We start from the raw sequence: 15,074 nt of genomic DNA on the forward strand, positions 1-15,074 counted from the left end.
CTGGTGAGGCCAACATTTTAGTGTCCATCCCTAGTTGCCCTTGAAAAGGTGATATCTCTTTAACCTGTGCTTAATGCTCCCCCCCCCTCACATTGTCTGTATCTTTAAGACATGGTTGGTTGTCGGGATTCGCATTCTAATCAGTATTCTGTAACTTGATTTTGTGTCTCTGTGCCCTGTTTGAGAGCAGATTTCCACTCCATCTGATGAAGGAGCAGCGCTCCGAAAGCTAGTGGTATTTGCTACCAAATAAACCTGTTGGACTTTAACTTGGTGTTGTTAAAACACTTACTGTGTTCTTGAACTGTTGCAGTCCATGAGGTGTAGAATCATAGAATCTACAGTGCAGATGCAGGCCATTTGGCCCATCGAGCCTGTACCAAGAAAATCCGACCCAGGCCCTATCCCCATAACCCCACATATTTACCCTCCTAACCCCCCTGACATTAAGGGGCAATTTAGCATGGCCAATCAACCTAACCCGCACATCTTTGGTAGGTACATAGGAACATAGAAACATAGAAGATACAAGCAGGAGGAGGCCATTTGGCCCTTCGAGCCTGCTCTGCTATTCATCACGATCATGGTTGATTGTCCAACTCAATGGCCTAATTCTGCTTTCTCCCCATAACCTTTGATCCCATTCGCCCCAAGTGCTATATCTCGCCGCCTCTTTAATACATTCAATGTTTTGGCATCAACTACTTCCTGTGGTAATGAATTCCACAGGCTCACCGAGTGAAGAAATGTCTCCTCACCTCTGTCCTAAATGGTCTACCCCGAATCCTCAGATTGTGACCCCTGGTTCTGGACTCCCCCACCATTGGGAACATCCTCCCTGCATCTACCCTGTCTAGCCCTGTTAGAATTTTATAAGTCTCTATGAGATCCCCCTCATTCGTCTGAACTCCAGCAAAAACAATCCTAACCTAATCAATCTCTCATACATCAGTCCCGCCATCCCTGGAATCAGCCTGGTAAACCTTCACTGCACTCCCTCGAGAGCAAGAACATCCTTCCTCAGAAAAGGAGACGAAGACTGCACACAATATTCTAGGTGTGGCCTCACCAAGGCCCTGTATAATTGCAAAAACACATCCCTGCTCCTGTACTCAAAACCTCTCACTGTGAAGGCCAACATACCATTTGCCTTCTTTACCGCCTGCTGCACCTGCATGCTTACCTTCAGCGACTGGTGCACAAGGACACCCAGGTCCCGCTGCACACTCCCCTTTCCCAATTTACAGCCAGTACAGTAAAGTTAGGGAGGGAGTTCCAGGATTTTGGCTCAGTGACAGTGAAGGAATGGCGATATGTTTCCAAGACAGGATGGTGAGTGACTTGGAGGGAAGTATGCATGTGTCTGATGCAGGCCATTTGGCCCATCGAGCCTGTACCAAGAAAATCCGACCCAGGCCCTATCCCCATAACCCCACATATTTACCCTCCTATGTTGGGTCTGCTGCCCTTGTCCATCTGGATGGTAGAGGTGACAGGTTTAAAAGATGCCGTCGAAGGAGTTGCTGCAGTGAATCTTATAGATGGTACACATTACTGCCAACGTGCATCGATGGTGGAGGGAGTGAATATTTACTGAATTTCCAGTCTATGCTGACTTGATCCGAGGTCCATTATGAGGCACAAAGTTAGTCATGAAGAGAAAGCAGGAGTTGTGCTTTGCAGGGTGAGACAGAACAGAAGGAAGTGGTTGGTACAGGTTGAAGATCAGTCAAAGGGGCGAAGGGTGAATTCTCATTTCGTCAGCTGGGCAGTAACAAGGCCACCAAATTGATTGGACAAAAGAGGCTGGGATGCGGCACTCAATAAAATGAGAGAAAAGCACAGATCATTGATCTGGTCCTTAAATTCAAAACGTAAGGGGTTAAATTACTACAGGTTCAGTTAATATGTTGCAGAATAAAACAAACCACTCTCAAAGTCATTCTGATTCAAGAATTGGTGCAGTGAATCATTTACTAATATAAAAGTAAGTTTGAGTTCTGACCACGATGAAATTCATTGGGTAATCTTGTGTCCAAACGTCGAAACAACTACAATATTGAATGATGCCATGTAGAGTACTCAGTATGGTTTAGTATGGGTGGCACGGTGGCGCAGTGGTTAGCACTGCTGCTTTACAGCTTCAGGGACCTGGGTTCAATTCCCGGCTTAGGTCACTGTCTGTGTGTAGTTTACACATTCTCCCTGTGTCGGCGTGGGTTTCCTCCGGGTGCTCCGGTTTCCTCCCACAGTCCAAAAATGTGCAGGTTAGGTGCATTGGCCATGCTAAATTGCCCCTTAGCGTCCCAGAATGCATAGGTTAGAGGGATTAGTGGGGTAAATATGTGGGGTTACGGGGATAGGGCCTGGGTGGGATTGTGGTCGGTGCAGACTCGATGGGCCGAATGGCCTCCTTCTGCGCTGTAGGGATTCTATGGATTCTTCTGTGGAAGTTACACTGATCCAGCAAAACTCAGCTCCCTCTTTATTGAATTCAAATGCAGCAAGCATTATAGATAACATCAGATATTGTGATTGTAAGCTGCAGATGGGAAGCTGACTGGAAAAGAGATTTGGGCAGCTTACCAATCCTTAAAGGTGGGGGATCAGGAGACATCTCATCTGTTCACTTAAAGCGAGAAGTTCTCAGGCAACTCCCCCCTCCTGTGCCCCCTTCCTTCACTCGCCATCTGTGCCCATCAGTCAATCCACTTAAAAAGCAGAATTCATACCAACAAGCCTCGTTTCATACACAGCAAACCACAGTGAAAGTGGAACGTATCAGGGATGCAAATACCATTAAAACCACCATCGGAAAATAAATTGTAAATAGGAATTGTCCTTAAAGGTGAAAAACAACCAATCGGAGCTGGGATGAAATTGATGGACAGCCTCAAGACTCGGAAAGAAAGGAATAGTGGACACAAGTGAAGAGACAAGCATGAAGATGTGTATATGTTTAACATGGGCAGCACAGAGGCAAGGTGGTTAGCAACGTTGCCTCACAGCGCCAGGGACCAACGTCCGATTCTGGCCTCGGGTCACTGTCAGTGTGGAGTCTGCACATTCTCCCTGTGTCTGCGTGGGTTTCCTCCGGGTGCTCCGGTTTCCTCCCACAGTCCAAAGATGTGCGGGTTAGGTTGATTGGCCATGCTAAATTAACCCTGGTGTCAGGCGGATTAGCAAGGTGTATAGTTGGGGTTAAGGGGATTGGCCTGGGTAGGATTGTTGTTGGTGCAGACTCGATGGGCCGAATGGCCTCCTTCTGCATTCTAGGATTCTACTCCATTCTATTCGGATAATTGAATTAGCCCCGAGGAATCATTGAGTGAAAGTACAAATAACAGTAGGGATTTAAGAAGGAGACATATGATGCGGGGGAGTGGGGTTGGTGTGAGTAATTCATTCAACCCCTCAAGCCACCAATCAACCCCTGCTAACCTTTATCTCAACTCCATTTCTCCATCTTTGCTCCAAGTCTCTCCTTGCCCATAGCCAACAAGAATCTCTCTCTCAACTTTAGACATTCCAATTGTGTCAACACCCACAGCATTTACAGGGAAAGAAATTAACAATTCCAACTATCCTGTAATGATGCACTTTCAGAGATTTCATTCGTGAACAACAAGGGATTTATTAACAAGTCGTGTGGAACTGCAGCATGTTTGCAGCTAACTCTAAATGACCTCTAGCCAGCAGAACCCCTTCTCTGGGGCGATTTCCCCATCCTGCATCCCGATTGGTCACCCAGCTCAGGTGACCCTTACTCTGCTGTGTTGCCCTTCAAGAGACAATCAGCACACACCCTTTCCTTGAAGAGGTACATCCTGCTTTCATTCCTGAATAGCCTACAAGGAAAAGGTAAATGGATTGCTGCCATTTATTGTAAGGAGCGTAGAAGATAAAAGTAGGGATGTCCTGCTACAGTTGTACACGGCTTTGATGGGTCCACATCTGGAGCATTGTGTACAGTTTTGGCTGCCTTATTTAAGAAAGGATATAAATTCATTAAAAACAGTTCAGAGAATGTTCATTTGACCTATCACTGAGATGAGGGGTTTATCCCATGAGGAAAGATTGGACAGGTTGGATCTGTATCCATTGAAGTTTAGAAGATCGAGAGATGATCTTACTGAAACTTATAAGATTCTGAGAGGAATTGACTGGGAGGATGCTGAAAGGATGTTTCCACATGTGGAAGAGACTCGAACTTGGGGACATGGTTTAAAAATAAAGGGCCTCCCATTGAAGGAGCTGAGGTGAGGAGAAATATCTTCTCTCAGGGAGTTGTGAACCTTTGGAAGTCTTTCCCCCAGAAAGTGGTGGAGGCTGGGTCAGTGAATATTTTTAAGGCTGAATTAGATATATTCCTGATAAACAAAGGAGTCAAAGGGGATAGGAAGAAAAGTAGAGTTGAGACCACAATCAGATCAATGGTGACCTTATTGAATGGTGGAGCAGCTTCGAGGGGCTGAATGGCCTCCTCCTGGTCCTAATTTGTACGTAGCTCTAATTTTAAGATTGTGGCTCTTTGTTTGATATTCCCACACCAGAGGAAATCAGCTCCCTGAATTCTACTCCATTTAATCCTTTCATCATTCTAAATACTTCAATTAGATTATCCCTCGATACTCTAAACTCGAGGGAATTCAAGGCGAGAATTGTAACTTGTCCTCAATTTAACTCTTTAAGGCTTGGTTTCATTCAGAGAAATATGTGCTGTGCAGCCACCAAGGCCAATATATCTGTGCTGAGGTGTGGCGCCCAGAACTGGACTGAGACACAATCCAACTGAAGCATAACTTCCCCCTCTTTATTTTGTAGACCTCCTGAGATGATTCCATTCGCCTGCTTCATTACTTTTTGTACCTCGCGTGAGCTTTTATTTACAATTTTCAGACAGAAGTCAATCCTCTGTCCACAATTTCGAAACAAAAGCCGGGAGAAATTGAGGAATGCCAACGAACAAAGCATCCCTCCACAAACAAAGCATCCCTCCACAAACAAAGCATCCCTCCACGAACAAAGCATCCCTCCACGAACAAAGACCCGAAAATCTCCTGCTGAAAGCTGGGGATGATAGGGAAATATGTTAGCCTGACACTGGCATTTCAAAGACGGCTAATACAGCATTATTACGATGGCAACAGAACATACGTGCACAGGTAATAGCGGGAGAACTAAGAAACAATTAAGTAGAAGTTTGCAATGTTAAAATATGAAGAGAGAAAAGCTCTCGATCAGTGATGTAGCTAGAAACAGATCCTTGGCTGGAGAGATCATTATCCAATGATCAGGGTTAGCACTGCTGTCTCACAGCGCCAGTGTGGTGAACCATAGTTGGTTACCACTATGAGTGCTGAGCCATGGATGGTCAGCACTATGGGTGTTTGTAGATATGTTACTGTAGTTACTGTTGGTGTTAGGGTTGGGCTGTTCTACCTGTTGATATTGTTCTGTGGTACACTCCAGTTGGCTCCGCCTACCTGGGGAAGTATAAAGGTCACTGCACTGTCTGGTGACCCTTTAGTCTGGGATTGTATTGTATATAGTGTGCTCCATTCTTGTCAGTAATAAAAGCCTTTATTTCCCGGGTACAATCTAGCCTCCTGAGTGATTTAATCGCGCATCAGCCAGGCACCCAGGTTCAATTCCAGCCTCGGGTCACAGTCTGTGTGGAGTTTGCACATTCTCCCCGTGTCTGCGTGGGTTTCTTCCGGGTGCTCCAGTTTCCTCCCGCAGTCCAAAGATGTGCAGGGTGGACTGGCCATGCTAAATTGACCCTTAGTATCAGGGGGATAAGCAGGGTAAATACATGGGGTTACAGGGATAGGGCCTGGGTGGGATTGTTGTCGGTGTAGACTCGATGGGCTGAATGGCCTCCTTCTGCACCGTAGGGATTCTATGATTATCAAACCTCTGATGTGGCAGTGAATCATTGTCTTTGTATCACACAAACAGTCACAGTCACTGCTCTATTTAATATCTTACACCCCCCACCACCCCTCACCAACCTACCCCCACACCCCCCCCCCCCCCCGCTCCCGCCATCCCGCCCCGGTGGATGCAATATTGAAATATAGGATGGACTTTTGGAGGTTCAGCTTCATGTCTGCTCCTGTTATCCGCCAAAATTCCAGTCAACTTTCCCAGTGGTCTTTTAGCCAGCACAAGTATGGAATTTTTGCTACAGTTGCAGGATTCTCCCAGGTAACCGTTTGACAGCGTCAACTTTGGGCAATGCTGGGTGAACTGGACTAGTGAGTGACCCTCCTTCATCTCACTGGGCCACAAGATTGAAATCGGGCTTGTTCACGAACCATGACCCCATGAGTAAGATTAAACCCATTTAATACACACCAGATATTTCACAATGAGTTATAGAAAAGTCTTCATCATTTATATATTAATAGAACCATCATCAACTTCAAATTAATCATAGAATTACAGAATCCCTACAGTGCCGAAGAGGCCATTTGGCCCACCGAGTCTGCACTGATTTTCTGACAGAGTATCTTACCCAGGCCCTCTCCCCCACCCTATACCTGTAACCCCACACATTTACCATGGCTAATCCAACTAACCTACGCAAACGGTAAAAACAAAAGAAATATTGACAATTTGGACACAGAGGGAGGACACGGTTCTCACAGTCAATGTTGTGAGCAATCAGCACGCACCTCACTTCACTTGCCCTCGCTTTACGTGTGAATCACTTCAGTCATAACAGTCGCGCAAAAAACTGTGTGGGTGAAAATCAGCGGAAAGTGGCAACACCGCGCAGGGGCAACAGTCAACAAAATGTCTCGTGGGCCGGACTCAGAACGCATGTGGCCTCTAATGAGCGCAGGGGGCAGTGTCAGTGTCATATCGAGGGGGGTGCCAGGTAGTGCGGGGAGGGTGCACCCCAATCCTCGAGCTTCTACGTTGCTGGCGGAGCGGGCGAAACAGAGACCGTCCCCTCCAGCGACACGTCGTGGGGCCTGATCCGTGAATGTTATTTTTCAAAGTGCTGCAGGAGATGGCAGAGTATCCAAACATTGCCATCAGAGGCTTCAGGGCCACTTTTCCCACCCACCCACCATCGATCTTTGCCAATTTCCGGAAAAATCTCAGTCATGGAATCTCATTTAACCTGAGGAAGTGTTAACAGCCACCATTTCACTCCTAAGGGAAAGAATGGATTCTGGAAAGAAGCACAGGAACTAATGTTTGATTTTATTTTATTTGATTTGATTTATTATTGTCACATGTATTAGGATATAGTGAAAAGTATTGTTTCTTGCGCGTTATACAGACAAAGCATACCGTTCATGGAGAAGGAAAGGTGAGAGTGCAGAATGTAGTGTTACAGTCATAGCTAGGGTGTAGAGAAAGATCAACTTAATGCAGGGTAGGTCCATTCAAAAGTCTGACAGCAGCAGGGAAGAAGCTGTTCTTGAGTCGGTTGGTACGTGACCTCAGACTTGTGTATCTTTTTCCCGACGGAAGAAGGTGGAAGAGAGAATGTCCAGCTGCTTTGCCAAGGCAGCTACTTGCCAGGCTGCAATTATCTCATTCATGGGCCACGTCACATGGTTTTTGGATCAGTTTGATATTCCAGCCTCATAGCTCGGTCTGCTGTTTCAACACCAACCAGAAAGAACAGCAGCAGATATCCCAATGACAGAACAGCCAGCCACCATCGCAACTCTTCACAGCCTGCTTGGTTTGAAAAGTCCCTGATCAGCCCTTGCTGAGTGGTCAAAGCACTGAAACTCCCATCATGCTGCAGCCTTGCTGTCTCCAACCAGGGATGCAAGTGGACAGAACCCTGCCACAAAGGAAACGCACTCTGGAGATTGACTTCCCAAACTTTGTAAATCACATGAACTAATATTTATTTCTGTGATTTATATACTGTTGTCGCTCATAATTGTAAATCTTCCTGTTTCCTATCCCCCCAAATGTGTGTGTGTGTAATGCGTGTGTGTGGGTAATTTGTGCATGTGTATAATGTGTGCGTGTGTATAATGTGTATGCGTGTGGGTGTGTAATGTGTGTGTGTAAAGTGTGTGTATAATGTGTGTGGGTGTGTGTGTGTAATGTGTGTGCGTGTGTAATGTGTGTGTGTGTAAAAAGTGTGTATGTAATGTGTGCGTGTGCGTAATATGTGTGGGTGTGTCGTGTGCGTGTGTGTAATGTGCGTGTGTGTAATGTGTGTGTGTGTATAATGTGTGTGTGTGTAATGTGTGTGTATGTATAATGTGTGTATATGTGTAATGTGTGTGTGTAATGTGTGTATATGTGTAATGTGTGTGTGTGTATAATGTGTGTGTGTGTAATGTGTGTGTGTAATGTGTGTGTAATGTGTGTGTATGTATAATGTGAGTATATGTGTAATGTGTGTGTGTGTAATGTGTGTATATGTGTAATATGTGTGTGTGTAATGTGTGTATATGTGTAATGTGTGTGTGTGTAATGTGTGTATATGTGTAATGTGTGTGTGTAATGTGTGTATATGTGTAATGTGTGTGTGTGTAATGTGTGTATATGTGTAATGTGTGTATATGTGTAATGTGTGTGTGTAATGTGTGTATATGTGTAATGTGTGTGTGTGTAATGTGTGTAATGTGTGTGTGTGTAATGTGTGTGCGTAATGTGTGTGTGTGTAATGTGTGTGTGTGTAATGTGTGTGCGTAATGTGTGTGTGTGTAATGTGTGTGTGTGTAATGTATGCATGTGTGTAATGTGTGCGTGTGTGTAATGTGTGTGGATGTGTAGTGTGTGTGTGTGACTGTGTGTATGCATGTAATGCGTGTGAGCTCACACATGTGTATAAGATGTGTATGCTTATGTTTATGGGTGCACATGTGTGTAAATGCATGTTAGAATGTAACCTGTGACAACTTTGTATTGGATGTAATGTGACCAATGGCAACAAGATGTAAGGGTCAGCTGACCCAGTAAACCACGGAACCAATTACAGAGTGATGTAATAGTCAGCTGACCAGCTGACTCATTACAAATAAGAGCCTGTTGGGAATTGTGAGGAGCTTGGAGTGGCCCAGGGCGAGGCCCCAAGTTTGGAGTAATGATGTTTCTTTATGAAACCCTTTCTTTGATTTATAAGTTGGAGTAAGTTTTATTCTATTTTTATTGTCTGCATTTGAAGAGTTCCTTCTGAAGAAACAATGTGTGCTGTGTACGTTTGTAATAAAGAACGAAGTCAAGTATAGCACAGAAACAGGCCCTTCGGCCCTCCAAGCCTGTGCCGATCATGATGCCCCAACTAAAATAAAGAAAAAACCTTCTGCCCTCACTTGGTCCATACCCTCTATTCCCTCCCTATTCATGTACCCATCCAGATGCCTCTTAAATGTTGCTAGCGTGCCTGCTTCCACCACCTCCTCTGGCAGCGCGTTCCAGGCACCCACCACTCTCTGAGTGAAAAACTTCCCCGCACATCTCCCTTAAACTTTCTCCCTCTCACCTTGAACCTGTGCCCCCCTTGTAATTGATACTTCCACTCTGGGAAAAAGCCTCTGACTATCCACCCTGTCGATGTCTCTCATAGTTTTGTGGACCTCTATCAGGTCACCCCTCAGCCTCTGTCTTTCCAGCGAAAACAATCCTAGTTTATTCAACCTCTCCTCATAGCCAACGCCCTCGAGACCAGGTAACATCCTGGTGAACCTTCTTTGCACTCTCTCCAAAGCTTCCATGTCCTTCTGGTAATGTGTGTAATGTGTGTGCGTGTATATGTAATGTTTGTATGTGTGTGTATAATGTGTGCGTGTGTATATGTGTTCACATGTATAATGTGTGTGTAGTGTGTGTGCACATGTGTGTGCGTATGCGAGTGTGTGAGGTTGCAAACTCTGACCTGTGCCTGAAGAAGCATTCAGAAGGATGAAGGAATGCACAAGAACCCAGAGTTGGAGCAATGTACCGTCCTGAAGAGGAGAGTTGTAGAGTTTGAAAAGGCTACAGAAAGAAATAAGGGTGATCCCATGGAGGGATTTAAACATGAGGAGGGCATTGTTAAATGAGAGATGTTGGGAACTCCAGGAGCCAATGTAACTTTGTGGGGATAGTATGAAGTCACATTGCTTTAACAATAAAACCAGAGGTCAGCAACTCTCAGGAGTTACTCCAGACAGAGGTGAATGCAATCTGTGAGAAAACACAATTTAACAAAGTGACTTCAGACTGCGAAAAGGATTCAAAACAGAAATGCTGAAGGGTTGGAAGACCGATCATCTCTCCCTGCTGCTGTTTTTAGCAAACAAATGTAAACCTTTGTAAAAAAAATAAAATAGCCTCAAGCATTAATGCACAATTCTCCACATCCTGTGGAGAAGATTTTCCTGAATCTTTCTTGCCTTCGGTATCTGTTGCTGAAGCCGTCATTCTCATCTTTGTTATATCCAGTGACAAGTTTGCTTTGATAATTTGGAGTTTATTTTAATATTGTTAAAACTGCCATTGAAATGAAAAATAACTTTCTTTTGCTGTTTTTGTTGATGATCTCCTACTGTAAGTTCAGCTGAAGATTTGTAAAAAGCGCAAAGAAATGGCAAAACATATTACTGACAAAGGCTTCTACCCTTTTCCTGAGGGGAGGGAGTTTACCCATACTTCCTGTGGAAATTCAGGGCCAATATTTGCCAACTTCATGGCACAGAGAGAAGCCATTATCTTTTCTAATTCATTCATAGGACATGGGCATCGCTGGCTGGGCCAGCATTTATTGCCCATCCCTAGTTGCCCTTGAAACTGAGTGTCTTGCTGGGTCATTTCAGAGGACAGTTGAGAGTTAACCACATTGCTGTGGCTCTGGGGTCAGATGTAGGCCAGACCAGGTAAGGACGGCAGATTTCCATCCCTAAGGGACATTAGCGAACGTGATGGGTTTCTCCGACAATCGACAATGGTTTCATGGTCATCAGTAGATTCTTAATTCCAGATATTTTTTATTTAATTCAAATTCCAACATCTGCCACGGCGGGATTCGAACCCAGGTCCCCAGAACATTAGCTGAGTTTCTTGACTGATAGTCTAGCAAAGATAGCACTAAGCATCACCTCCCCTTCTTCTTGGGTTCTTTATCCGAACCCATGGCAAAATGCCATGATTTTTCCTATGGTGTGAAGCAAAGTCAGGTCCAAAGCCTGTTCTGGCCAGAATGGGCAAATCAGACCATGTGCTCTTAATGTTAATCCAATCCCCATGCTAGCTGCATAGCCGGCTGGGTTAACTGGTTCCCCCATGTCATGCCCACGCTGGTTCTTCGAAAGTGTTATCCAATTAATCCCACTCCCAGGATATTGGCCCATTTTCTTGTAGTTTTTCCCCTCAAATACTTAGCCAATTCCCTGACCAAGTTAATATATCATCAGCTTCTGGGGATACGGGGATAGGGTGGGATTGTTGTCGGTGCAGGCTCAAATGGCCTCTTCTGTACTGTCGGGATTCTATAATTCTATCCAGTCGGATAGTGCATTCCAAATCATAACCAAGTCTCTGCATTAAAATATTCTTTCCATCTCACTTCTGTTTGTGTTCTCTGGTTATGAATCAGTCTGTCAAAGTTTCTCTTCTTTACTTTTTCAAAATCCTTCCTAATTTTGAACACCACTCAATTAAATTTCCCCAGAACCTTCTCTCACGAGAACAATCCTAACGTCTCCAGCCTCTCTACCCAACTGAAGTCTCTCTTCCCCGGTATCGGTTTTGAAAACCTCCCCTTTACCATTTCCAAGACATTGACATCTTTCCCAGAATGTGGTGCCTCGAATGGGACACAGTAGAATCAAACATACAGTGCAGAAGAGGCCCTTCAGCTCATCGAGCCTGCACCGACTCGTGTCAAACATCTGACATCCCACCGACTCCCATTTACCAGCACATGGCCCATAGCCTTGAATGTTATGATGTGCCAAGTGCTCATCCAGATACTTCTTAAAGGATGTGAGGCAACTCTACCACCCTCGCAGGCAGCGCGTTCCAGACTGTCACCATCCTCTGGGTAACAACATTTGTCCTCACAATACCAAAACGGGGGTCTAAGTTTAAGTTTAAAGTTTATTAATTAGTGCCACAGGTAGGCTTACATTAATACTGCAGTGAAGTTACTGTGAAAATCCCTTAGTCGCCTGTTCGGGTACACTGAGGGAGAATTTAGCACGGCCAATGCACCTAACCAGCATGTGCTTCGGGTCTAACCAATGATTTATGAAGGTTTTGTTTGACCCCTGTACTTTTGTACTCAAAACCTCTGTTTATGAGGCCAACGTTGCCTTATATGCTTTTTTTTTCTAAAAGCCAATCTAAGACAGAGAGAATAATGAGTAAATTAAGGGAGAGAGGATACAGAGAAAGAACAGAGATGGAGAGAGAGTAAGAATCTATTAGCCAAGTACAATAACCTTTTGTTTAGTTCCTGTGCTTAATCATTAGATAGTTCAACAAATCAGGTCTGTAATTGTAAATCATGGACCTTAACTAAAGTTAATTAAATTGCGTACGCTGCATTGAAAGGTCCCGTAGTAATAAGATTTAATACCAAAATGTAATTAACCTCCAAGAGAAGATTGCGGAAAAGATCAGAATGCCTGGACTGGTAAAAGCCAGAGGTTGGCCAATGTCAGCTGGAAAACAATGCAGAATTCCACTATGGTTGAATAATCGCAAGATGGTAAATGTCTGTGGTTTTGCTGGGAGACAGAAGGAGACAGGAGGAAAGCTCCGCCTCTCAATGCAATCCCACTGGAATTATGGGATGGTCATTTCAAACAATCACTCGCACCGGAAAGCTCCAACCTCGCCCGCGGCTGGGTGTCCATCCCACTTCAGTGAATGGAGTTTTCGCTGAGCGCCAAATTCTCCATTCCCGCTGGCAGCAGTGGCGGGGGCGGACAAGATCGGAGAATCCCACCCTAGAATTGGGGGTGAAAAACTCAGATGAAATGAATGGTAATCAGTGGTATCCTTTACAAAATGAAGTTTGTGTTCTTGGATGAAAACATTGAGTTTTGAGCTGGAGCAGATTTAGTGATGTAGTTCAGGTTGAATACTTCCTCCATCCATCAGGGACTGTCCATTGGCGTGCTGTTGAAAGCTCAGTTAAAATGGATTGTGAGTGAATTTTGGGACACGAAGTAGCAAAGTCCCAAAGAATAAACTGTTGCCGTAGTGATCATGCCATCACCTGTCATTTTGTTCTCAAAGAAGGTGGAGTTTAGAAGAACAAAGAGAACAAAGAATAATACAGCACAGGAACAGGCCCTTCGGCCCACCAAGCCTGCACCGATGCATGGTTTCTCCCTCTCTTTGCTCCGCGTTGAAGTGTCTATCAAGATACACCTTGAATGTTGTTGACGTGCCTGCTTCCACCACCTCCGCTGGCAGTGCGTTCCAGGCACCCACCACTCTCTGTGTGAAAAACTTTCCCTGCACATCTCCCCTAAACTTGCCACCTCTCACCTTAAACCTGTGCCCTCTGGTAGTCAACCCCCTGAGAAAAAGCCACTGACTATACACTCTGTCTGTGCCTCTCATAATTTTGTAGACTTCTATCAGGTCTCCCCTCAGCCTCCATCTCTCTAGTGAAAACAATCCGAGTTTATCCAACCTCTCCTCATATCTAAAACTCTCCAGACCAGGCAACATTCTGGTGAACCTTCTTTGCACCCTCTCCAAAGCATTCACGTCCTTCTGGTAGTGTGGCGACTAGAACTGCATGCAATATTCCAAATGCGGCCTAACCAAGGTTTTATACAGCTGCAACATAACTTGCCAACTTTTATACTTGATGAAGAAGCAGCTGGATATTAGACACTTGCTTGTTGAGAATAATTATTCCCACCGATTGAATTGAGGGGGTTGTTTCTATTGGTCTCTTGTAGGCCCCAAAATATACATTTTTGCGGATCAACCATTCTGTTCCTCATTTTGGAAAGGGGAGGAGTGGGGAGTGAGGGGGGGGTTCATGGAGAGGAGTTGCCAAAGTTACAACTACTATATGCTTAGGGTCATTGGCACGGTGGCACAGTGGTTAGCACTGCTGCCTCACAGCGCCAGGGACCCGGGTTCAATTCCAACCTCAGGTCACTGTCTGTGTGGAGTTTGCACGTTCTCCCCGTGTCTGCGTGGATTTCCTCCGGGTGCTCCGGTTACCTCCCACACTCCAAGGATGTGTGGATTAGGTTAATTGGCCATGTTAAATTGCCCCTTAGTGTCAGGGGCATTAGCAGGGTAAATACATCGGATTACGGGGATAGGGCCTGAATGGCATTATTGTCGGTGCAGACTCGATGGGCCGAATGGCCTCCTTCTGCACTGTAGGGATTCTGTGATTCTAATCTGTTAAAATCCTTCACAAACGGCAGGGGATAGTCCTGGTTGGGGATGAATGGCAGTCATTGTCATGAGGGACTTTTTCCACGAATGCCAAATAATATCAACATGGGCCAAGATCTAACAGGAAGGTAATGGCCTGGCCCACCGGTCGGGAAGTTGGGGAGTGTGGTGAACCATTGTTGGTTCCCACTAGGTAGTACTGAGCCAGAGTCTGGCCAGTACTATGAGTCTGTATATATGTTGCTGTTGGGGTTAGGGTTGGGTTGTTCTACATGTTACTGTTGGGGTTAGGGTTGGGCTGTTCTACCTGTATTATAGTTATTATGGTACATCCCAGTCGGGCTCCGCCTCCTGGGAGAGGTATAAAGGTCACTGCTCTGTCTGGGACCCCTCAGTCTGGGATCGTGTATTATATATGGTAGCTCTATTGTAGTAGTTAATAAAATTGATGCGCGATATAACTCACGAGGCTAGAGATGCTCGAGGAAATAAAGGCTTTTACTAACTACTACAATTGAGGTCCCCCAGAGGGTTGGATGCTGGGAGGGTGCCCCCTGGGCATTGCCACCTTGGCAGTGCCAGCCTAGGCCCCCTGGCAGTGCCCAAGATGCAAAGTGCCAGTGCCCAGGGGGCAGGGCCTAATGTGGGATGGGGTCTTTTGGGGGGGGCGGGGCCTGATGGGGCGATCAGTGGGGGGTCCCACAGGCACTCTGTGTTGGGATCGGTGGGGG

Source organism: Mustelus asterias, chromosome 24, assembly GCF_964213995.1.
Source record: "Mustelus asterias chromosome 24, sMusAst1.hap1.1, whole genome shotgun sequence".
Classification (NCBI taxonomy): domain Eukaryota; kingdom Metazoa; phylum Chordata; class Chondrichthyes; order Carcharhiniformes; family Triakidae; genus Mustelus; species Mustelus asterias.